General features: G+C 43.2%; 22 non-coding genes and 6 pseudogenes across 22 annotated transcripts; all 28 read left to right on the top strand.

Annotated features, from left to right (window-relative positions):
* Positions 1-533: 533 nt before the first annotated feature.
* On the top strand, positions 534-652 carry LOC142507059 (5S ribosomal RNA). Its single transcript, XR_012805325.1, has one exon. It is a non-coding gene; the product is annotated as a 5S ribosomal RNA (ribosomal RNA).
* Positions 653-1,335: 683 nt separating this feature from the next.
* On the top strand, positions 1,336-1,454 carry LOC142508844 (5S ribosomal RNA). The gene has a single exon (XR_012807045.1). It is a non-coding gene; the product is annotated as a 5S ribosomal RNA (ribosomal RNA).
* A 679-nt stretch (positions 1,455-2,133) lies between these two features.
* Positions 2,134-2,252, top strand: LOC142517393 (5S ribosomal RNA). The gene has a single exon (XR_012813142.1). It is a non-coding gene; the product is annotated as a 5S ribosomal RNA (ribosomal RNA).
* A 683-nt stretch (positions 2,253-2,935) lies between these two features.
* LOC142509451 (5S ribosomal RNA) lies at positions 2,936-3,054 on the top strand. The gene has a single exon (XR_012807624.1). It is a non-coding gene; the product is annotated as a 5S ribosomal RNA (ribosomal RNA).
* Positions 3,055-3,732: 678 nt separating this feature from the next.
* On the top strand, positions 3,733-3,851 carry LOC142507014 (5S ribosomal RNA). Its single transcript, XR_012805282.1, has one exon. It is a non-coding gene; the product is annotated as a 5S ribosomal RNA (ribosomal RNA).
* Positions 3,852-4,536: 685 nt separating this feature from the next.
* On the top strand, positions 4,537-4,655 carry LOC142515100 (5S ribosomal RNA). The gene has a single exon (XR_012810961.1). It is a non-coding gene; the product is annotated as a 5S ribosomal RNA (ribosomal RNA).
* A 682-nt stretch (positions 4,656-5,337) lies between these two features.
* On the top strand, positions 5,338-5,456 carry LOC142512127 (5S ribosomal RNA; annotated as a pseudogene).
* Positions 5,457-6,141: 685 nt separating this feature from the next.
* LOC142510937 (5S ribosomal RNA) lies at positions 6,142-6,260 on the top strand (annotated as a pseudogene).
* Positions 6,261-6,941: 681 nt separating this feature from the next.
* On the top strand, positions 6,942-7,060 carry LOC142511267 (5S ribosomal RNA; annotated as a pseudogene).
* Positions 7,061-7,742: 682 nt separating this feature from the next.
* Positions 7,743-7,861, top strand: LOC142511571 (5S ribosomal RNA; annotated as a pseudogene).
* Positions 7,862-8,543: 682 nt separating this feature from the next.
* LOC142513368 (5S ribosomal RNA) lies at positions 8,544-8,662 on the top strand. Its single transcript, XR_012809318.1, has one exon. It is a non-coding gene; the product is annotated as a 5S ribosomal RNA (ribosomal RNA).
* Positions 8,663-9,344: 682 nt separating this feature from the next.
* LOC142507481 (5S ribosomal RNA) lies at positions 9,345-9,463 on the top strand. The gene has a single exon (XR_012805738.1). It is a non-coding gene; the product is annotated as a 5S ribosomal RNA (ribosomal RNA).
* A 685-nt stretch (positions 9,464-10,148) lies between these two features.
* On the top strand, positions 10,149-10,267 carry LOC142516025 (5S ribosomal RNA). The gene has a single exon (XR_012811841.1). It is a non-coding gene; the product is annotated as a 5S ribosomal RNA (ribosomal RNA).
* Positions 10,268-10,950: 683 nt separating this feature from the next.
* On the top strand, positions 10,951-11,069 carry LOC142516171 (5S ribosomal RNA). The gene has a single exon (XR_012811981.1). It is a non-coding gene; the product is annotated as a 5S ribosomal RNA (ribosomal RNA).
* A 988-nt stretch (positions 11,070-12,057) lies between these two features.
* On the top strand, positions 12,058-12,176 carry LOC142516412 (5S ribosomal RNA). The gene has a single exon (XR_012812208.1). It is a non-coding gene; the product is annotated as a 5S ribosomal RNA (ribosomal RNA).
* A 682-nt stretch (positions 12,177-12,858) lies between these two features.
* On the top strand, positions 12,859-12,977 carry LOC142509681 (5S ribosomal RNA). Its single transcript, XR_012807843.1, has one exon. It is a non-coding gene; the product is annotated as a 5S ribosomal RNA (ribosomal RNA).
* A 682-nt stretch (positions 12,978-13,659) lies between these two features.
* On the top strand, positions 13,660-13,778 carry LOC142514964 (5S ribosomal RNA). Its single transcript, XR_012810833.1, has one exon. It is a non-coding gene; the product is annotated as a 5S ribosomal RNA (ribosomal RNA).
* A 622-nt stretch (positions 13,779-14,400) lies between these two features.
* Positions 14,401-14,518, top strand: LOC142509900 (5S ribosomal RNA). The gene has a single exon (XR_012808046.1). It is a non-coding gene; the product is annotated as a 5S ribosomal RNA (ribosomal RNA).
* Positions 14,519-15,204: 686 nt separating this feature from the next.
* Positions 15,205-15,328, top strand: LOC142508449 (5S ribosomal RNA). Its single transcript, XR_012806660.1, has one exon. It is a non-coding gene; the product is annotated as a 5S ribosomal RNA (ribosomal RNA).
* A 679-nt stretch (positions 15,329-16,007) lies between these two features.
* Positions 16,008-16,126, top strand: LOC142513331 (5S ribosomal RNA). The gene has a single exon (XR_012809283.1). It is a non-coding gene; the product is annotated as a 5S ribosomal RNA (ribosomal RNA).
* Positions 16,127-16,810: 684 nt separating this feature from the next.
* LOC142510772 (5S ribosomal RNA) lies at positions 16,811-16,928 on the top strand (annotated as a pseudogene).
* A 679-nt stretch (positions 16,929-17,607) lies between these two features.
* LOC142510450 (5S ribosomal RNA) lies at positions 17,608-17,727 on the top strand. The gene has a single exon (XR_012808560.1). It is a non-coding gene; the product is annotated as a 5S ribosomal RNA (ribosomal RNA).
* A 509-nt stretch (positions 17,728-18,236) lies between these two features.
* Positions 18,237-18,355, top strand: LOC142514938 (5S ribosomal RNA). Its single transcript, XR_012810809.1, has one exon. It is a non-coding gene; the product is annotated as a 5S ribosomal RNA (ribosomal RNA).
* Positions 18,356-19,037: 682 nt separating this feature from the next.
* LOC142511121 (5S ribosomal RNA) lies at positions 19,038-19,156 on the top strand (annotated as a pseudogene).
* Positions 19,157-19,827: 671 nt separating this feature from the next.
* On the top strand, positions 19,828-19,946 carry LOC142514747 (5S ribosomal RNA). The gene has a single exon (XR_012810625.1). It is a non-coding gene; the product is annotated as a 5S ribosomal RNA (ribosomal RNA).
* A 686-nt stretch (positions 19,947-20,632) lies between these two features.
* LOC142509513 (5S ribosomal RNA) lies at positions 20,633-20,750 on the top strand. Its single transcript, XR_012807683.1, has one exon. It is a non-coding gene; the product is annotated as a 5S ribosomal RNA (ribosomal RNA).
* Positions 20,751-21,432: 682 nt separating this feature from the next.
* On the top strand, positions 21,433-21,551 carry LOC142509993 (5S ribosomal RNA). The gene has a single exon (XR_012808135.1). It is a non-coding gene; the product is annotated as a 5S ribosomal RNA (ribosomal RNA).
* A 684-nt stretch (positions 21,552-22,235) lies between these two features.
* On the top strand, positions 22,236-22,354 carry LOC142508855 (5S ribosomal RNA). Its single transcript, XR_012807056.1, has one exon. It is a non-coding gene; the product is annotated as a 5S ribosomal RNA (ribosomal RNA).
* The last annotated feature ends 520 nt before the right edge of the window (positions 22,355-22,874 follow it).

The raw sequence follows: 22,874 nt of genomic DNA, 5'->3' as shown, positions 1-22,874 counted from the left end.
GATTGTAAACGGGCCAAACGAATGAGACTCATTACTCCGCAATGAGCTGGCGGGATTTTAGCAAAATTTCTTCTCTAAGACACTCTAATTTGCGATTTTCCGCTTCTGTTAAGCTCCGTTTCCTCGAGAAATCCGTTTAGGAAGTCTGAAATTTGATTCCGGTTCCATTTTATCGTATCCCAAGCATAATAATAGCTTTACAATCGCTATTTTCTTCTTCTTTTTTTTCTATTTTCTGGGAACATTTAGCGATTTTTATTTTCGTGAGCCGATCTGTGCGGAAGGGTATGACGCAAATTACTACGGAGACGGTTACCTCATTAAAAAAATATTTCGACTTTTTTAGCTATAATTTAAGTAAACGGTCGCGACACGAGAACTTCCCAGGGAGGTCACCCATCCTAGCTCTGCCATCGCGCCAGAACGTTTAACATCATGGTTATGATTTGGTGAGAGCAGTGACGCGTGTTGTCTATCGGCGCCCGCGCCACACTTACTCGAGAGATATAAGAATAAACATCCCACTCAATGTCGGGTGTGATCATACCAACACTAATGCACCGGATACCATCTGAACTCCGAAGTTAAGCGTGCTTGGACGAGATCAGTACTAGGATGGGTGACCCCCTGGGAAGTCCTCGTGTTGCAACCCTTTTCGTGTTTTTCTATTTTTGATTACTTGTTGACAGACGATTTTCGGCTCAAATCATCTGAATCTCGATCGGGACCAGATAAGACATGTGAAATCAACGTAGCTCGGGCACTGCCGGATTTGGACAAAATTGTAGGCTAATTTGATTGTAAATGGGCAAACGAACGAGACACATTACTCCGTAACGAGGTGGTGAGATTTTAGCCGAATTCCTTCTCTAAGACCCTCTAATTTGCGATTTTCCGCTTCTGTTAAGCTTCCGTTTCTCGAGAAATCCTCTTAGGAAGTTCAAAATTCGATTACGGTTCCATTTTATCGTATCCCAGGAATAATAATAGCTTTACATTCGCTATTTTCTTCTTCTTATTTTTTTTTCTATTTTCTGGCAACATTTAGCGATTTTTGTTGTCGTGAGCCGGTTCTGCGCTGAAGGGTATGACGCAGATTACTCCGGAGACGGTTAACTAATTAAAAAAAATTATTTCGACTGTTTTAGCCATAATTTACGTAAACGGTCGCGACACGAGGACTTCCCGGGGAGGTCACCCATCCTAGCTCTGCGATCGCGCCAGAATGCTTAACTTAATGGTTTTGATTGGGCTAGAGCAGTGCCGCGTTTTGTCCATCGCCGCCCGCTCCACACGTACTCGAGGGATATAAGAATAAACATCCCACTCAATGTCGGGTGCGATCATACCAGCAATAATGTACCGTATCCCATCAGAACTCCGAAGTTAAACGTGCTTGGGCGAGAGCAGTACTAGGATGGGTGAACCCCTAGGAAGTCCTCGTGTTGCACCCCTTTTCGTGTTTTTCTATTTTTGATTACTTGTTGACATATGATTTTCGGTTCAAATCATCTGAATCTCGATCGGGACCAGATAAAACATGTGAAATCAACGTAGCTCGGGCAATGCTGGATTTGGACAAAATTTTAGCCTAATTTGATTGTAAACGGGCCAAACGAATGAGACTCATTACTCCGCAATGAGCTGGCGAGATTTTAGCAGAATTTCTTCTCTAAGACACTCTAATTTGCGATTTTCCTCTTCTGTTAAGCTCCGTTTCCTCGAGAAATCCGTTTAGGAAGTCTGAAATTTGATTCCGGTTCCATTTTATCGTATCCCAAGCATAATAATAGCTTTACATTCGCTATTTTCTTCTTCTTTTTTTTTCTATTTTCTGGGAACATTTAGCGATTTTTATTTTCATGAGCCGATCTGTGCGGAAGGGTATGACGCAAATTACTACGGAGACGGTTACCTCATTAAAAAAAATATTTCGACTTTTTTAGCTATAATTTAAGTAAACGGTCGCGACACGAGGACTTCCCAGGGAGGTCACCCATCCTAGCTCTGCCATCGCGCCAGAACATTTAACATCATGGTTCTGATTTGGTGAGAGCAGTGCCGCGTGTTGTCCATCGGCGCCCGCGCCACACTTACTCGAGGGATATAAGAATAAACATCCCACTCAATGTCGGGTGTGATCATACCAACACTAATGCACCGGATACCATCTGAACTCCGAAGTTAAGCGTGCTTGGACGAGACCAGTACTAGGATGGGTGACCCCCTGGGAAGTCCTCGTGTTGCACCCCTTTTCGTGTTTTTCTATTTTTGATTACTTGTTGACAGACGATTTTCGGCTCAAATCATCTGAATCTCGATCGGGACCAGATAAGACATGTGAAATCAACGTAGCTCGGGCACTGCCAGATTTGGACAAAATTGTAGGCTAATTTGATTGTAAATGGGCAAACGAACGAGACACATTACTCTGTAACGAGGTGGTGAGATTTTAGCCGAATTCCTTCTCTAAGACCCTCTAATTTGCGATTTTCCGCTTCTGTTAAGCTTCCGTTTCTCGAGAAATCTTCTTAGGAAGTTCAAAATTCGTTTACGGTTCCATTTTATCGTATCCCAGGAATAATAATAGCTTTATATTCGCTATTTTCTTCTTCTTATTTTTTTTTCTATTTTCTGGCAACATTTAGCGATTTTTGTTGTCGTGAGCCGGTTCTGCGCTGAAGGGTATGACGCAGATTACTCCGGAGACGGTTAACTAATTAAAAACAATTATTTCGACTGTTTTAGCCATAATTTACGTAAACGGTCGCGACACGAGGACTTCCCGGGGAGGTCACCCATCCTAGCTCTGCGATCGCGCCAGAATGCTTAACTTAATGGTTCTGATTGGGCTAGAGCAGTGCCGCGTTTTGTCCATCGCCGCCCGCTCCACACGTACTCGAGGGATATAAGAATAAACATCCCACTCAATGTCGGGTGCGATCATACCAGCAATAATGTATCGTATCCCATCAGAACTCCGAAGTTAAGCGTGCTTGGGCGAGAGCAGTACTAGGATGGGTGAACCCCTAGGAAGTCCTCGTGTTGCACCCCTTTTCGTGTTTTTCTATTTTTGATTACTTGTTGACATACGATTTTCGGTTCAAATCATCTGAATCTCGATCGGGACCAGATAAAACTTGTGAAATCAACGTAGCTCGGGCAATGCCGGATTTGGACAAAATTTTAGCCTAATTTGATTGTAAACGGGCCAAACGAATGAGACTCATTACTCCGCAATGAGCTGGCAAGATTTTAGCAGAATTTCTTCTTTAAGACCCTCTAATTTGCGATTTTCCGCTTCTGTTAAGCTCCGTTTCCTCGAGAAATCCGTTTAGGAAGTCTGAAATTTTATTCCGGTTCCATTTTATCGTATCCCAAGCATAATAATAGCTTTACATTCGCTATTTTTCTCTTCTTTTTTTTCTATTTTCTGGGAACATTTAACGATTTTTATTTTCGTGAGCCGATCTGTGCGGAAGGGTATGACGCAAATTACTACGGAGACGGTTACCTCATTAAAAAAAATATTTCGACTTTTTTAGGTATAATTTAAGTAAACGGTCGCGACACGAGGACTTCCCAGGGAGGTCACCCATCCTAGCTCTGCCATCGCTCCAGAACGTTTAACATCATGGTTCTGATTTGGTGAGAGTAGTGCCGCGTGTTGTCCATCGCCTCCCGCGCCACACTTACTCGAGGGATATAAGAATAAACATCCCACTCAATGTCGGGTGTGATCATACCAACACTAATGCACCGGATACCATCTGAACTCCGAAGTTAAGCGTGCTTGGACGAGACCAGTACTAGGATGGGTGACCCCCTGGGAAGTCCTCGTGTTGCGCCCCTTTTCGTGTTTTTCTATTTTTGATTACTTTTTGACAGACGATTTTCGGCTCAAATCATCTGAATCTCGATCGGGACCAGATAAGACATGTGAAATCAACGTAGCTCGGGCACTGCCGGATTTGGACAAAATTGTAGGCTAATTTGATTGTAAATGGGCAAACGAACGAGACACATTACTCCGTAACGAGGTTGTGAGATTTTAACCGAATTCCTTCTCTAAGACCCTCGAATTTTCAATTTTCAGCTTCTGTTAAGCTTCCGTTTCCTTGAGAAATATGTTTAGGAAGTCCGAAATTCGATTCCGGTTCCATTTTATCGTATCACAGGCATAATAATAGCTTTGCAATCGCTATTTTCTTCTTCTTATTTTTTTTTTCTATTTTCTGGGAACATTTATCGATTTTTGTTGTCGTGAACCGGTTCTGTGCGGAAGGGTATGACGCAGATTACTCCGGAGACGATTAACTGATTAAAAACAATTATTTCAAACTTTTTAGCTATAATTTACGTAAACGGTCGCGACACGAGGACTTCCCAGGGAGGTCACCCATCCTAGCTCTGCCATCGCGCCAGAACGTTTAACATCATGGTTCTGATTTGGTGAGAGCAGTGCCGCGTGTTGTCCATCGCCGCCCGCGCCACACTTACTCGAGGGATATAAGAATAAACATCGCACTCAATGTCGGGTGTGATCATACCAGCACTAATGCACCGGATACCATCTGAACTCCGAAGTTAAGCGTGCTTGGACGAGACCAGTACTAGGATGGGTGACCCCCTGGGAAGTCCTCGTGTTGCACCCCTTTTCGTGTTTTTCTATTTTTGATTACTTGTTGACAGACGATTTTCGGCTCAAATCATCTGAATCTCGATCGGGACCAGATAAGACATGTGAAATCAACGTAGCTCGGGCACTGCCGGATTTGGACAAAATTTTAGGCTAATTTGATTGTAAACGGGCAAACGAACGAGACACATTACTCCGTAACGAGGTGGTGATATTTTAGCCGAATTCCTTCTCTAAGACCCTCGAATTTGCGATTTTCAGCTTCTGTTAAGCTTCCGTTTCTCGGGAAATCCTCTTAGGAAGTTCAAAATTCGATTACGGTTCCATTTTATCGTATTCAGGAATAATAATAGCTTTACATTCGCTATTTTCTTCTTCTTATTTTTTTTTATATTTTCTGGCAACATTTAGCGATTTTTGTTGTCGTGAGCCGGTTCTGCGCTGAAGGGTATGACGCAGATTACTCCTGAGACGGTTAACTAATTAAAAACAATTATTTCGACTGTTTTAGCCATAATTTACGTAAACGGTCGCGACACGAGGACTTCCCGGGGAGGTCACCCATTCTAGCTCTGCGATCGCGCCAGAATGCTTAACCTAATGGTTCTGATTGGGCTAGAGCAGTGCCGCGTTTTGTCCATCGCCGCCCGCTCCACACGTACTCGAGGGCTATAAGAATAAACATCCCCCTCAATGTCGGGTACGATAATACCAGCAATAATGTACCGTATCCCATCAGAACTCTGAAGTTAAGCGTGCTTGGGCGAAAGCAGTACTAGGATGGGTGAACCCCTAGGAAGTCCTCGTGTTGCACCCCTTTTCGTGTTTTTCTATTTTTTATTACTTGTTGACATATGATTTTCGGTTCAAATCATCTGAATCTCGATCGGGACCAGATAAAACATGTGAATTCAACGTAGCTCGGGCACTGCCGGATTTGGACAAAATTGTAGCCTAATTTTTTTGTAAACGGGCAAACGGACGAGACTCATTACTCCGCAATGAGCTGACGAGATTTTAGCCGAATTCCTTTTCTAAGATCCTCTAATTTGCAATTTTCCGATTCTATTAAGCTTCCGTTTCATCGAGAAATCCGCTTAGGAAGTCCGAAATTCGATTCCGGTTCCATTTTATCGTATCCCAGGCATTATAGTAGCTTTACATTCGCTATTTTCTTCTTCTTATTTTTTTTTTCTATTTTCTGGGAAAATTTAGCGATTTTTATTGTTGTGAGACGGTTCTGTGCGGAAGGGTATGACGCAGATTACTCCGGAGACGGTTAACTCATTAAAAACTATTATTTCGACAGTTTTAGCCAAAATTTACGTAAACGGTCGCGACACGAGGACTTCCCAGGGAGGTCAACCATCCTAGCACTGCCATCGCACCAGAACGCTTAACTTCATGGTTCTGATTGGGCGAAAGCAGCGCCGCGTGTTGTCCATCGCCGCCCGCTCCACACGTACTCGAGGGATATAAGAATAAACATCCCACTACATTTCGGGTGCGATCATACCCGCAATAATGCACTAGATCCCATCAGAACTCCGAAATTAAGCGTGCTTGGGCGAGAGCCATACTAGTATGGGTGACCCCCTGGGAAGTCCTCGTGTTGCGCCCATTTTCGTTTTTTTTATTTTTGATTACTTGTTGACAGACGATTTTCGGCTCAAATCATTTGAATCTCGATCGGGACTTGATAAGACATGTGAAATCAACGTAGCTCGGGCACTGTCGGATTTGGAAAAAATTGTAGCCTAATTTGATTGTAAACGGGCAAACGAACGAGACTCATTATTCCGCAATGAGCTGACGAGATTTTAGCCGAATTCCTTCTCTAAGACCGTCTAATTTGCGATTCCGCTTCTGTAAAGCTTCCGTTTCCACGAGAAATCCGCTTAGGAAGTTCAAAATTTGATTCCGGTTCCATTTTATCATATCCAAGGCATAATAATAGCTTTACATTCGCTATTTTCTTCTTCTTATTTTTTTTTCTATTTTCTTGGAACATTTAGCGATTTTTGTTGTCGTGAGCCGGTTCTGTGCAGAAGGGTATGATGCAGATTACTTCATAAACGGTTAACTCTTTAAAAACAATTATTTCGACTGTTTTATCTCTAATTTACCTAAACGGTCACGACACGAGGACTTCCCGGGGAAGTCACCCATCCTAGCTCTGCCATCGCGCCAGAACGCTTAATTTCATGGTTCTGATTGGGCGAAAGCAGTGCCACGTGTTGTCCATCGCCGCCCGCTCCACACTTACTCCGTTGATATAATAATAAACATCCCACTTAATGTCGGATGCGATCATACCATCACTAATGCACCGGATCCCATCAGAACTCTTTATTTAAGCGTGCTTGGACGAGAGCAGTACTAGGATGGGTGACCCCCTGGGAAATCCTCGTGTTGCTCCCATTTTCGTGTTTTTTTATTTTTGTTTACTTGTTGACAGACGATTTTCAGCTCAAATCATCTGATTCTCGATCGGTACGAGATAAGACATGTGAAATCAACGAAGCTCAGGCACTGCCGGATTTGGACAAAATTGTAGGCTAATTTGATTGTAAACGGGCAAACGAACGAGACTCGTTACTCCGCAATGAGCTGGTGAGATTTTAGCAGAATTCATTCTCTAAGACCCTCTAATTTGCGATTTTCCGCTTCTGTTAAGCTTCCGTTTCCTCGAGAAATCCGCTTAGGAAGTTCGAAATTCGATTCATGTTCCATTTTATCGTATCTCAGGCATAATAATAGCTTTACATTCGCTATTTTCTTCTTCTTATTTTTTTTTCTATTTTATGGAAACATTTAGCAATTTTTGTTGTCATGAGCCGGTTCTGTGCGGAAGGGTATGACGCAGATTACTCCGGAGATGGTTAACTCATTAAATCAATTATTTCGACTGTTTTAGCCATAATTTTCGAAAACTGTCGCGACACGAGGACTTCTCAGGGAGGTCACCCATCCTAGCCCGCTCCTTCGCGCCAGAACGCTTAACTTCGTGGTTTTGATTGGGCGAGAGCAGTGCCTGTGTTCTCCATCACCGCCCGCTCCACACGTACTCGAGGGATGTAAGAAAAAACATCCCACTTATGTCGGATGCGATCATACCATCACTAATCCACCGGATTCCATCAGAACTCTGAAGTTAAGCGTGCTTGGACGAGAGCAGTACTAGGATGGGTGGACCCCTGGGAAATCCTCGTGTTGCTCCCATTTTCGTGTTTTTCTATTTTTGTTCCCTTGTTGACAGACGATTTTCAGCTCAAATCATCTGAATCTCGATCGGTACGAGATAAGACATGTGAAATCAACGTAGCTCAGGCACTGCCGGATTTGGACAAAATTGTAGGCTAATTTGATTGTAAACGGGCAAACGAACGAGACTCGTTACTCCGCAATGAGCTGGCGAGATTTTAGCAGGATTCATTCTCTAAGACCCTCTAATTTGCGATTTTCCGCTTCTGTTAAGCTTCCGTTTCCTCGAGAAATCCGCTTAGGAAGTTCGAAATTCGATTCATGTTCCATTTTCTCGTATCTCAGGCATAATAATAGCTTTACATTCGCTATTTTCTTCTTCTTATTTTTTTTCTATTTTATGGAAACATTTAGCAATTTTTGTTGTCATGAGCCGGTTCTGTGCGTAAGGGTATGACGCAGATTACTCCGGAGACGGTTAACTCATTAAAACAATTATTTCGACTGCTTTAGCCATAATTTCCGTAAACGGTCGCGACACGAGGACTTCTCAGGGAGGTCACCCATCCTAACTCTGCCATCGCAACAGAACACTTAACTTCATGGTTCTAAATGGGCGAGAGCAGTCCCGTGTGTTGTCCATCGCCGCCCGCACCACACGTACTCGAGGAATATAAGTATAAACATCCCACTCAATGTCGGGTGCGATCATACCAGCACTAATGTACCAGATCCCATCAGAACTCCGAAGTTAAGCGTGCTTGGGCGAGACCAGTACTAGGATGGGTGACCCCCTGGGAAGTCCTCGTGTTGCACCCTTTTTTGTGTTTTTCTATTTTTGGTTGATTACTTGTTGACAGACGATTTTCGGCTCAAATCTTCTGAATCTCGATCGGGACCAGATAAGACATGTGAAATCAACGTAGCTCGGGCAATGCCGGATTTGGACAAAATTTTAGCCTAATTTGATTGTAAACGGGCCAAACGAATGAGACTCATTACTCCGCAATGAGCTGGCGGGATTTTAGCAGAATTTCTTCTCTAAGACACTCTAATTTGCGATTTTCCGCTTTTGTTAAGCTCCGTTTCCTCGAGAAATCCGTTTAGGAAGTCTGAAATTTGATTCCGGTTCCATTTTATCGTATCCCAAGCATAATAATAGCTTTACATTCGCTATTTTCTTCTTCTATTTTTTCTATTTTCTGGGAACATTTAGCGATTTTTATTTTCGTGAGCCGATCTGTGCGGAAGGGTATGACGCAAATTACTACGGAGACGGTTACCTCATTAAAAAAAATATTTCGACTTTTTTAGCTATAATTTAAGTAAACGGTCGCGACACGAGGACTTCCCAGGGAGGTCACCCATCCTAGCTCTGCCATCGCGCCAGAACGTTTAACATCATGGTTTTGATTTGGTGAGAGCAGTGACGCGTGTTGTCTATCGGCGCCCGCGCCACACTTACTCGAGAGATATAAGAATAAACATCCCACTCAATGTCGGGTGTGATCATACCAACACTAATGCACCGGATACCATCTGAACTCCGAAGTTAAGCGTGCTTGGACGAGACCAGTACTAGGATGGGTGACCCCCTGGGAAGTCCTCGTGTTGCAACCCTTTTCGTGTTTTTCTATTTTTGATTACTTGTTGACAGACGATTTTCGGCTCAAATCTTCTGAATCTCGATCGGGACCAGATAAGACATGTGAAATCAACGTAGCTCGGGCACTGCCGGATTTGGACAAAATTGTAGGCTAATTTGATTGTAAATGGGCAAACGAACGAGACACATTACTCCGTAACGAGGTTGTGAGATTTTAACCGAATTCCTTCTCTAAGACCCTCGAATTTGCAATTTTCAGCTTCTGTTAAGCTTCCGTTTCCTTGAGAAATATGTTTAGGAAGTCCGAAATTCGATTCCGGTTCCATTTTATCGTATCACAGGCATAATAATAGCTTTGCAATCGCTATTTTCTTCTTCTTATTTTTTTTTTCTATTTTCTTGGAACATTTATCGATTTTTGTTGTCGTGAACCGGTTCTGTGCGGAAGGGTATAACGCAGATTACTCCGGAGACGATTAACTGATTAAAAACAATTATTTCAAACTTTTTAGCTATAATTTACGTAAGCGGTCGCGACACGAGGACTTCCAAGGGAGGTCACCCATCCTAGCTCTGCCATCGCGCCAGAACGTTTAACATCATGGTTCTGATTTGGTGAGAGCAGTGCCGCGTGTTGTCCATCGCCGCCCGCGCCACACTTACTCGAGGGATATAAGAATAAACATCCCACTCAATGTCGGGTGTGATCATACCAGCACTAATGCACCGGATACCATCTGAACTCCGAAGTTAAGCGTGCTTGGACGAGACCAGTACTAGGATGGGTGACCCCCTGGGAAGTCCTCGTGTTGCACCTCTTTTCGTGTTTTTCTATTTTTGATTACTTGTTGACAGACGATTTTCGGCTCAAATCATCTGAATCTCGATCGGGACCAGATAAGACATGTGAAATCAACGTAGCTCGGGCACTGCCGGATTTGGACAAAATTGTAGGCTAATTTGATTGTAAACGGGCAAACGAACGAGACACATTACTCCGTAACGAGGTGGTAAGATTTTAGCCGAATTCCTTCTCTAAGACCCTCGAATTTGCAATTTTCAGCTTCTGTTAAGCTTTTGTTTCTCGGGAAATCCTCTTAGGAAGTTCAAAATTCGATTACGGTTCCATTTTATCGTATCCCAGGAATAATAATAGCTTTACATTCGCTATTTTCTTCTTCTGATTTTTTTTTCTATTTTCTGGCAACATTTAGCGATTTTTGTTGTCGTGAGCCGGTTCTGCGCTGAAGGGTATGACGCAGATTACTCCGGAGACGGTTAACTAGTTAAAAACAATTATTTCGACTGTTTTAGCCATAATTTACGTAAACGGTCGCGACACGAGGACTTCCCGGGGAGGTCACCCATCCTAGCTCTGCGATCGCGCCAGAATGCTTAACTTAATGGTTTTGATTGGGCTAGAGCAGTGCCGCGTTTTGTCCATCGCCGCCCGCTCCACACGTACTCGAGGGCTATAAGAATAAACATCCCACTCAATGTCGGGTGCGATCATACCAGCAATAATGTACCGTATCCCATCAGAACTCCGAAGTTAAGCGTGCTTGGGCGAGACCAGTACTAGGATGGGTGACCCCCTGGGAAGTCCTCGTGTTGCACCCCTTTTTGTGTTTTTCTATTTTTGATTGATTACTTGTTGACAGACGATTTTCGGCTCAAATCTTCTGAATCTCGATCGGGACCAGATAAGACATGTGAAATCAACGTAGCTCGGGCAATGCCGGATTTGGACAAAATTTTAGCCTAATTTGATTGTAAACGGGCCAAACGAATGAGACTCATTACTCCGCAATGAGCTGGCGAGATTTTAGCAGAATTTCTTCTCTAAGACACTCTAATTTGCGATTTTCCGCTTCTGTTAAGCTCCGTTTCCTCGAGAAATCCGTTTAGGAAGTCTGAAATTTGATTTCGGTTCCATTTTATCGTATCCCAAGCATAATAATAGCTTTACATTCGCTATTTTCTTCTTCTTTTTTTTCTATTTTCTGTGCGGAAGGGTATGACGCAAATTACTACGGAGACGGTTACCTCATTAAAAAAAATATTTCGACTTTTTTAGCTATAATGTAAGTAAACGGTCGCGACACGAGGACTTCCCAGGGAGGTCACCCATCCTAGCTTTGCCATCGCGCCAGAACGCTTAACTTCATGGTTCTGTTAAGCTTCCGTTTCCTTGAGAAATATGTTTAGGAAGTCCGAAATTCGATTCCGGTTCGATTTTATCGTATCACAGGCATAATAATAGCTTTGCAATCGCTATTTTCTTCTTCTTATTTTTTTTTCTATTTTCTGGGAACATTTATCGATTTTTGTTGTCGTGAACCGGTTCTGTGCGGAAGGGTATGACGCAGATTACTCCGGAGACTATTAACTGATTAAAAACAATTATTTCAAACTTTTTAGCTATAATTTACGTAAACGGTCGCGACACGAGGACTTCCCAGGGAGGTCACCCATCCAAGCTCTGCCATCGCGCCAGAACGTTTAACATCATGGTTCTGATTTGGTGAGAGCAGTGCCGCGTGTTGTCCATCGCCGCCCGCGCCACACTTACTCGAGGGATATAAGAATAAACATCCCACTCAATGTCGGGTGCGATCATACCAGCACTAATGCACCGGATCCCTTCAGAACTCCGAAGTTAAGCGTGTTTGGGCGAGACCAGTCTTAGGATGGGTGACCCCCTGGGAAGTCCTCGTGTTGCACCCCTTTTCATGTTTTTCTATTTTTGATTACTTGTTGACACACGATTTTCGGCTCAAATCATCTGAATGTCGATCGGGACCAGATAAGACATGTGAAATCAACGTGGCTCGAGCACTGTCGGATTTGGACAAAATTGTAGCCTAATTTGATTGTAAACGGGCAAACGAACGAGACTCATTACTCCGCAACGAGGTGACGAGATTTTAGCCGAATTCCTTCTCTAAGACCCTCTAATTTGCGATTTTCAGCTTCTGCTAAGCTTCTGTTTCCTCGAGAAATCCACTTAGGAAGTTCGAAATTCGATTCCGGCTTCATTTTATCGTATCCAAGGCATAATAATAGCTTTACATTCGCTATTTTCTTCTTCTTATTTTTTTCTCTCTTTTATGGGAAATTTAGCGATTTTTGTAGTCATGAGCCGGTTCTGTGCGGAAGGGTATGACGGAGATTACTCCGGAGACAGTTAGTTCATAAAGAACAATTATTTCGACTATTTTTGTCATAATTTACGTAAACGATCGCGACACGAGGACTTCCCAATAAGGTCACCCATCCTAGCTCTGCCATCGCGTCAGAACGCTTAACTTCATGGTTCTGATTGGGCGAGAGCAATGCCGCGTGTTGTCCATCGCTGCCCGCTCCACACGTACTCGAGGGATATAAGAAAAAACATCCCACTTATGTCGGATGCGATCATACCATCACTAATGCACCAGATCCCATCAGAACTCTGAAGTTAAGCGTGCTTGGACGAGAGCAGTACTAGGATGGGTGGACCCCTGGGAAATCCTCGTGTTGCTCCCATTTTCGTGTTTTTCTATTTTTGTTTACTTGTTGACAGACGATTTTCAGCTCAAACCATCTGAATCTCGATCGGTATGAGATAAGACATGTGAAATCAACGTAGCTCGGGCACTGCCGGATTTGGACAAAATTATATGCTAATTTGATTGTAAACGGGCAAACGAACGAGACTCGTTACTCCGCAATGAGCTGGCGAGATTTTAGCTGGATTCATTCTCTAAAACCCTCTAATTTGCGATTTTCCGCTTCTGTTAAACTTCCGTTTCCTCGAGAAATCCGCTTAGGAAGTTCGAAATTCGATTCATGTTCCATTTTATCGTATCTCAGGCATAATAATGGCTTTACATTCGCTATTTTCTTCTTCTTATTTTTTTTCTATTTTATGGAAACATTTAGCAATTTTTGTTGTCATGAGCCGGTTCTTTGCGTAAGGGTATGACGCATATTACTCCGGAGACGGTTAACTCATTAAAACAATTATTTCGACTGTTTTAGCCATAATTTCCGTAAACGGTCGCGACACGAGGACTTCTCAGGGAGGTCACCCATCCTAGCTCTGCCATCGCGCTAGAACGCTTAACTTCATGGTTCTGATTGGGCGAGAGCAGTGCCGCATGTTGTCCATCGCCGCCCGCGCCACACGTACTCGAGGGATATAAGAATAAGCATCCCACTCAATGTCGGGTGCGATCATACCAGCACTAATGTACCGGATCCCATCAGAACTCCGAAGTTAAGCGTGCTTGGGCGAGACCAGTACTAGGATGGGTTTCCCCCTGGGAAGTCCTCGTGTTGCACCACTTTTTGTGTTTTTCTATTTTTGATTGATTACTTGTTGACAGACGATTTTCGGCTCAAATCTTCTGAATCTCGATCGGGACCAGATAAGACATGTGAAATCAACGTAGCTCGGGCAATGCCGGATTTGGACAAAATTTTAGCCTAATTTGATTGTAAACGGGCAAACGAATGAGACTCATTATTCCGCAATGAGCTGGCGAGATTTTAGCAGAATTTCTTCTCTAAGACCCTCTAATTTGCGATTTTTCGCTTCTTTTAAGCTCCCGATTCCTCGAGAAATCCGTTTACATTCGCTATTTTCTTCTTCTTTTTTTTTCTATTTTCTGGGAACATTTAGCGATTTTTATTTTCGTGAGCCGATCTGTGCGGAAGGGTATGACGCAAATTACTCCGGAGACGGTTACCTCATTAAAAAAAATATTTCGACTTTTTTAGCTATAATTTACGTAAACGGTCGCGACACGAGGACTTCCCAGGGAGGTCACCCATCCTAGCTCTACCATCACGCCAGAACGCTTAACTTCATGGTTCTGATTAGGCGAGACCAGTGCCGCGTGTTGTCCATCGCCGTCGGCGCCACACGTACACGAGGGATATAAGAAAAAACATCCCACTCAATGTCGGGTGCGATTATACCAGCACTAATGCACTGGATCCCATCGAACTCCGAAGCTAAGCGTGCTTGGGCGAAAACAATACTAGGATGGGTGATCCCCTGGGAAGTCCTTGTGTTGCACCCTTTTTCGTGTTTTTCTATTTTTTATTACTTGTTGAGAGACATTTTTTGGCTCAAATCACCTTAATCTCGATCGGGACCAGATAAGACATATGAAATCAACGTAGCTCGGGCACTGCCGGATTTGGACAAAATTGTAGGCTAATTTGATTGTAAATTGGCAAACGAACGAGACTCATTACTCCGCAATGAGTTAAAGAGATTTTAGCCGAATTCCTTCCCTACGACCCTCTAATTTGCGATTTTCCGCTCCTGTTAAGCTTCCGTTTCCTTGAGAAATATGTTTAGGAAGTCTGAAATTCGATTCCGGTTCCATTTTATCGTATCACAGGCATAATAATAGCTTTGCAATCGCTATTTTCTTCTTCTTATTTTTTTTTTTCTATTTTCTGGGAACATTTATCTATTTTTGTTGTCGTGAACCGGTTCTGTGCGGAAGGGTATGACGCAGATTACTCCGGAGACGATTAACTGATTTAAAACAATTATTTCAAATTTTTTAGCTATAATTTACGTAAACGGTCGCGACACGAGGACTTCCGAGGGAGGTCACCCATCCTAGCTCTGGCATCGCGCCAGAACGTTTAACAACATGGTTCTGATTTGGTGAGAGCGGTGCCGCGTGTTGTCCATCGCCGCCCGCGCCACCTTTACTCGAGGGATATAAGAATAAACATCCCACTCAATGTCGGGTGTGATCATACCAGCACTAATGCACCGGATACCATCTGAACTCCGAAGTTAAGCGTGCTTGGACGAGACAAGTACTAGGATGGGTGACCCCCTGGGAAGGGAAGTCCTCGTGTTGCACCCCTTTTCGTGTTTTTCTATTTTTGATTACTTGTTGACAGACGATTTTCGGCTCAAATCATTTGAATCTCGATCGGGACAAGATAAGACATGTGAAATCAACGTAGCTCGGGCACTGCCGGATTTGGACAAAATTGTAGGCTAATTTGATTGTAAACGGGCAAACGAACGAGACACATTACTTCGTAACGAGGTAGTGAGATTTTAGCCGAATTCCATCTCTAAGACCCTCGAATTTGCGATTTTCAGCTTCTGTTAAGCTTCCGTTTTCTCGAAAAATCCGCTTAGGAAGTCCGGAATTCGATACAGGTTCAATTTTATCGTATCCCAGGCATAATAATAGCTTTACATTCGCTATTTTCTTCTTCTAATTTTTTTTTCTATTTTATGGGAACATTTAGCGATTTTTTTTGTAGTGAGCCGGTTCTGTGCGGAAAGGTATGACGCAGATTACTCTTGAGACGGTTAGTTCATTAAAAACAATTATTTCGAATGTTTTAGCCATAATTTACGTAAACGGTCGCGACACGAGGACTGCCCAGGGAGGTCACCCATCCTCGCTCTGCCAACGCGCCAGAACGCTTAACTTCGTGGTTCTGATTGGGCGAGAGCAGTGCCGCGTGTTGTCCATCGCCGCCCGCTCCACAGGTACTCGAGGGATATAATATTAAACATCCCATGTTGGGTGCGATCATACCAGCACTAATGCACCGGATCCCATCAGAACTCCGAAGTTAAGCGTGTTTGGGCGAGACCAGTACTAGGATGGGTGACCCCCCGGGAAGTCCTCGTGTTGCACCCATTTTCATGTTTTTCTAATTTTGATTACTTGTTGACACACGATTTTCGGCTCAAATCATCTGAATGTCGATCGGGACCAGATAGGACATGTGAAATCAACGTAGCTCGAGCACTGTCGGATTTGGACAAAATTGTAGCCTAATTTTATTGTAAACGGGCAAACGAATGAGAATCATTAGTCCGCAACGAGGTGACGAGATTTTAGCCGAATTCCTTCTCTAAGACCCTCTAATTTGCGATTTTCAGCTTCTGTTAATCTTCCGTTTCCTCGAGAAATCCACTTAGGAAGTTCGAAATTCGATTCCGGCTTCATTTTAACGTATCCCAGGCATAATAATAGCTTTACATTCGCTATTTTCTTCTTCTTATATTTTTCTCTCTTTTATGGGAACACTTAGCGATTTTTGTTGTCATGAGCCGGTTCTGTGCGGAAGGTTATGACGGAGATTACTCCGGAGACAGTTAGTTCATAAAAAAGAATTATTTCGACTGTTTTTGCCATAATTTACGTAAACGATCGCGACACGAAGACTTCCCAATAAAGTCACCCATCCTAGCTCTGCCATCGCGTCAGAACGCTTAACTTCATGGTTCTGATTGGGCGAGAGCAGTGCTGCGTGTTGTCCATCGCTGCCCGCTCCACACATACTCGAGGGATATAAGAATAAACATCCCACTCAATGTCGGGTGCGATCATACCAGCATTAATGCACCGATCCCATCAGAACTCCGAAGTTAAGAGTGCTTGGACGAGAGCAGTACTAGGATGAATGACCCCCTGGGAAGTCATCGTGTTGCACCCTTTTCGTGTTTTTTATTTTTGATTACTTGCTGACAGACGATTTTCAGCTCAAATAAACTGAATCTCGATCGGGACCAGATAAGACATGTGAAATCAACGTAGCTCGGGCACTGCCGGATTTGGACAAAATTGTGGCCTAATTTGATTGTAAACGGGCAAACGAACGAGACTCACTACTCTGCAACGAGGTGGCGAGATTTTAGCCGAATTCCTTCTCTAAGACCCTCTTATTTTCTATTTTCCGCTTCTGTTAAGTTTTCGTTTCCTCGAGAAATCCGCTTAGGAAGTTCGAAATTCGATTCAGGTTCTATTTTATCGTATCCCATGCATAACAATAGCTTTACATTCGCTATTTTATTCTTCTTATTTTTTTTCTATTTTCTGGGAACATTTAGCGATTTTTTTTGTCGTGAACCGGTTCTGTGCGGAAGGGTATGACGCAGATTACTCCGGAGACGGTTAAATCATTAAAACAATTATTTCGACTGTTTTATCCATAATTTACGTAAACGGTCGCGACACGAGGACTTCCAAGGGAGGTCACCCATCCTAGCTTTGCCATCGCGCCAGAACGCTTAACTTCATGGTTCTGATTGGGCGAGAGCGGTGCCCGTGTTGTCCATCGTCGTCTGCTCCACACGTACTTGAGGGATAAAAGAATAAACATCCCACTCAATGTCCGGTGCGATCATACTAGCACTAATGCACCGGATCCCATCAGAACTCCGAAGTTAAGCGTGCTTGGGCGAGAGCGCAGTACTAGGATGGGTGACCCCCTGGGAAGTCCTTGTGTGTACCCCTTTTCGTGTTTTTCTATTTTTGATTACATTTTTTTCTAATTTTATTGTAAACGGGAAAAAGAACGAGACTCATTACTCCGCAACGAGGTGGCGAGATATTAGCCTAATTCCTTCTCTAAGTCCCTCTAATTTGAGATTTTTCGCTTCTGTTAAGCTTCTGTTTCCTCGAGAAATCCGTTTAGGATGTCCGAAATTCGATTCCGGTTCCATTTTATCGTATCCCAGGCATAATAATAGCTTTACATTCGCTATTTTCTTCTTCTTATTTTTTTTTCTATTTTCTGGTAACATTAAGAGATTTTTGTTGTCGTGAGCCGGTTAACTCATTAAAAACAATAATTTCGACTGGAGACGGTTAACTCATTAAAAACAATAATTTCGACTGTTTTAGCCATAATTTCGGTCGTGACATGAGGACTTCCCAGGGAGGTCACCCATCCTGTGTTGTCCATCGCCGCCCGCTCTACACGTACTCGAGGGATATAAGAATAAAAATCCCACTCAATGTCGGGTGCGATCATACCGGCACTAATGCACCGGATCCCATCAAAACTCCGAAGTTAAGCGTGCTAGGGCGAGAGCAGTACTAGGATTGGTGACCCCCTGGGAAGTCCTCGTGTTGCACCCCTTTTCGTGTTTCTCTATTTTTGATTACTTGTTCACAGACGAATTTAGGATCAAATCATCTGAATCTCGATCGGGACCAGATAAGACATGTGAAATCAACGTAGCTCGGGCACTGTCGGATTTGAACCAAAATGTAGGCTAATTTGATTGTAAACGGGCAAACGAACGAGACTCATTACTACGCAACGAGGTGGTGAGATTTTAGCCGAATTCCGTCTCTAAGACCCTCTAATTTGCGATTCTCCGCTTCTGTTAAGCTTCCGTTTCCTCGAGAAATCCGCTTAGGAAGTCTGAAATTCGATTCCGGTTCCATTTTATCGTATACCAGGCATAATAATAGCTTTACATTCGCTATTTTCTTCTTCTTCTTTTTTTCTATTTTTTGGGAACATTTATCGATTTTTGTTGTCGTGGGCCAGTTCTGTGCGGAAGGGTATGACGGAGATTACTCCGGAGACGGTTAGTTCATTAAAAACAATTATTTCGACTGTTTTAGCCATACTTTACGTAAACGGTAGCGACACAAGGATTGCCCAGGTAGGTCACCCATCCTAGCTCTGCCATCGCGCCAGAACGCTTAACTTCATGGTTCTGATGGGCCAAGAGCAGTGCCGCGTGTTTTCCATCGCCGCCCGCTCCACACGTACTCGAGGGATATAATAATAAACATCCCACTCAATGTCGGGTACGATCATACCAGTACTAATGCACCGGATCCCATCTGAACTCCGAAGTTAAGCTTGTTTGGACGAGAGCAGTACTAGGATAGGTGACCCCTTGGAAAGTCCTTGTGTTGCACCTCTTTTCGTGTTTTTCTATTTTTGATTACTTGTTGACAGACGATTTCATCTGAATCTCGATCGGGACGAGATAAGACATGTGAAATCAACGTAGCTCGGGAACTGCCGGATTTTGACAAAAATTTAGACTAATTTGATTGTAAACGGGCAAACGAACGAGTCTCATTACTCCGCAACGAGGTGGCGAGATTTTAACCGAATTCCTTCTCTAAGACCCTCTAATTTGCGATTTTTCGCTTCTGTTAAGCTTCCGTTTTCTCGAGAAATCAGCTTAGAAAGTCCAAAATTCGATTCATGTTCATTTTATCGTATCCCAGGCATAATAATAGCTTTACATTCGCTATTTTCTTCTTCTTATTTTTTTTCTATTTTCTGGGAAAACTAAGCGATTTTTGTTGTCGTGTGCCGGTTCTGTGCGGAAGGGTATGATGCAGATTACTCCGGAGACGGTTAAGTCATTAAAAACAATTATTTCGACTGTTTTAACCATAATTTACGTAAATGGTTGCGACACGAGGACTTCCTAGAGAGGTCACCTATCCTAGCTCTGCCATCGCGCCAAAACGCTTAACATCATTTTTCTGATTGGGCGAGAGCAGCGCCACGTGTTGTCCATCGCCGCCCGCTCCAAACGTACTCGAGGGATATAAGAATAAACATCTCACTCAATGTCGGGTGCGATCATACCAGCACTAATGCACCGGATCCCATCAGAACTCCGAAGTAAAGCTTGCTTGGGCGAAAGTAGTACTAGGATGGGTGACCCCCAGGGAAGTCCTCGTGTTGCACCCCTTTTCGTGTTTTTCTATTTTTAATTACTTGTTGACAGACGATTTTCGGCTCAAATCATCTGAATCTCGATCGGGACCAGATAAGACATGTGAAATCAACGTAGCTCGGGCACTGCCGGATTTGGAAAAAATTGTAGCCTAATTTGATTGTAAACGGGCAAACGAACGAGACTCATTACTCCGCAATGAGCTGGCGAGATTTTAGCCGAATTTCTTCTCTAAGACCCTCTAATTTGCGATTTTTCGCTTCTGTTATGCTTCCGTTTCCTCGAGAAATCCGCTTAGAAAGTCCGAAATTCGATTCCAGTTCCATTTTATCGTATCTCAAGCATAATAATAGCTTTACATTCGCTATTTTCTTCTTTTTATTTTTTTTTTACTATTTTCTTGGAACATTTAGCGAATTTTGTTGTCGTGAGCCAAATCTGTGCGGAAGGGTATGACGCAGATTACTCCGGAGATGGTTAACTCATTAAAAACTATTATTTCAACTGCTTTATCAATAATTTACGTAAACGGTCGCGACACGAAGACTTCCCAGGGAGGTCACCCATCCTAGCTCTGCCATCGCGCCAGAACGCTTAACTTCATGGTTCTTATTGGGCGAGAGTAGTGCCGCGTGTTGTCCATCGCGGCCCGCTCTACATGTACTCGAGAGATATAAGAATAAACATCCCACGCAATGTCGGGTGAGATCATACCAGCACTAATGCACCGGATCCCATCAGAACTCCGAAGTTAAGCGCGCTTGGGCGAGAGCAGTAATAGGATGGTTGACCCCTGGGAAGTCTTCGTGTTGCACCCCTTTTCGTGTTTTTCTATTTTTGATTACTTGTTGACATAAGATTTTCGGCTCAAATCATCTGAATCTCGATCGGGACCAGATAAGACGTGTGAAATCAACGTAGCTCGGGCACTGCCGGATTTGGACAAAATTGTAGGTTAATTTGATTGTAAACGGGCAAACGAACGAGACTCATTACTCCGCAATGAGCTGGCGAGATTTTAGCCGAATTCCTTCTCTAAGACCCTCTAATTTTCGATTTTCCGCTTCTTTTAAGCTTCCGTTTCCTCAAAAAATCCTCTTAGTAAGTCCGAAATTCGATTCCGGTTCCATTTTATCGTATGTCAGGCGAATAATAGCTTTACATTCGCTATCTTCTTCTTCTTATTTTTTTTCTATTTTCTGGGAACATTTAGCGATTTTTGTTGTCGTGAACCGGTTCTGTGCGGAAGGGTATGATGCAAATTACTCCGGAGACGGTTAACTCATTAGAAACAATAATTTCGACTGTTTTAGCTATAATTTACGTAAACGGTCGCGACACGAGGACTGCCCAGAGAAGTCACCCATCCTAGCTCTGCCATCGCGCGAGAACGCTTAACTTCATGGTTCTGATTGGGCGAGAGCAGTGCCGCGTGTTGTCCATCGTCTCCCGCTCCACAAGTACTCTAGGAATATAAGAATAAACATCCCACTCAGTGTCGGGTGCGATCATACCAGCACTAATGCACCGGATCCCATCAGAACTCCGAAGTTAAGCGTGCTTGGGCGAGAGCAGTACTTGGTTGGGTGACCCCCTGGGAAGTCCTTGTGTTGCACCCTTTTTCGTGTTTTTATATTTTTTATTACTTGTTGAAAGACGATTTTCTGCTCAAATAATCTGAATCTCGATCGTGACCAGATAAGACATGGGAAATAAACGTAGCTCGGGCACTGCCGGATTTGGGAAAAATTGTAGGTTAATTTGATTGTAAACGGGCAAACGAACGAGACTTATTACTCTGCAACGATGTGCCGAGATTTTACCCGAATAGCTTTTCTAAGACCCTCTAATTTGCAATTTTCCGTTTCTTTTAAACTTTCGTTTCCTCGAGAAATCTTTTTAGAAAGTCCGAAATTTGATTCCGGTTCTATTTTACCGTATACCCACGCATAATAATAGTTTTACATTCGCTATTTTTTTATTCTTAATTTTTTTTTATTTTCTTGGAACATTTAGCGATTTTTGTTGTTGTGAGCTGGTTCTGTGCGGAAGGGTATGACGCAGATTACTCCAGAGACGGTTAACTCATTAAAAACAATTATTTCCACTGTTTTAGCCATAATTTACGTAAACAGTCGTGACACGAGGACTGCCCAGGGAGGTCACCCATCCTAGCTCTGCCATCGCTCCAGAACGCTTAACTTCATGGTTCTAATTGGGCGAGAGCAGTGCCGCGTGTTGTCCGTCGCCGCCCGCTCCACACGTACACGAGGGATATAAAAATAAACATCTCACTCAATGTCGCGTGCGATCATATCAGCACTAATGCACCGGATCCCATCTGAACTCCGAAGTTAAGCGTGCTTTGGCGATAGCAGTACTAGGATGGGTGACCCATTGGGAAGTCCTCGTGTTGCACCTCTTTTCGTGTTTTTCTATTTTTGCTTACTTGTTGACAGACGATTTTTGGCTCAAATCATCTGAATCTCGATCAGGACCAGATAAGACATGTGAATTAAACGTAGCTTGGGCACTGCCGGATTTGGGCAAAATTGTAGGCAAATTTGATTGTAAACGGGCAAACGAACGAGACTCATTACTCCGCAATGAGCTGTCAAGATTTAAGCCGAATGCCTTCTTTAAGACCCTCTAATTTGCGATTTTCCGTTTCTTTTAAGATTCCGTTTCCTCGAAAAATCTTCTTAGGAACTCCGATATTCGATTCCGGTTCCATTTTACCGTATACCCACGCATAATAATATCTTTACATTCGTTATTTTCTTATTCTTAATTTTTTTTTCTGTTTTCTGGGAACATTTAGCGATTTTTGTTGTCGTGAGCCGGTTCTGTGCGGAAGGGTATGACGCAGATTATTCCGGAGACGGTTAACTCATTAAAAACCATTATTTCGACTGTTTTAGCCATAATTTACGTAAATGGTC

This window comes from Primulina tabacum, chromosome 10, assembly GCF_025594145.1.
Source record: "Primulina tabacum isolate GXHZ01 chromosome 10, ASM2559414v2, whole genome shotgun sequence".
Taxonomy (NCBI): domain Eukaryota; kingdom Viridiplantae; phylum Streptophyta; class Magnoliopsida; order Lamiales; family Gesneriaceae; genus Primulina; species Primulina tabacum.
Note: the sequence above shows the minus strand (reverse complement) of the source record. Positions and strands in the feature narration are given on the sequence as shown.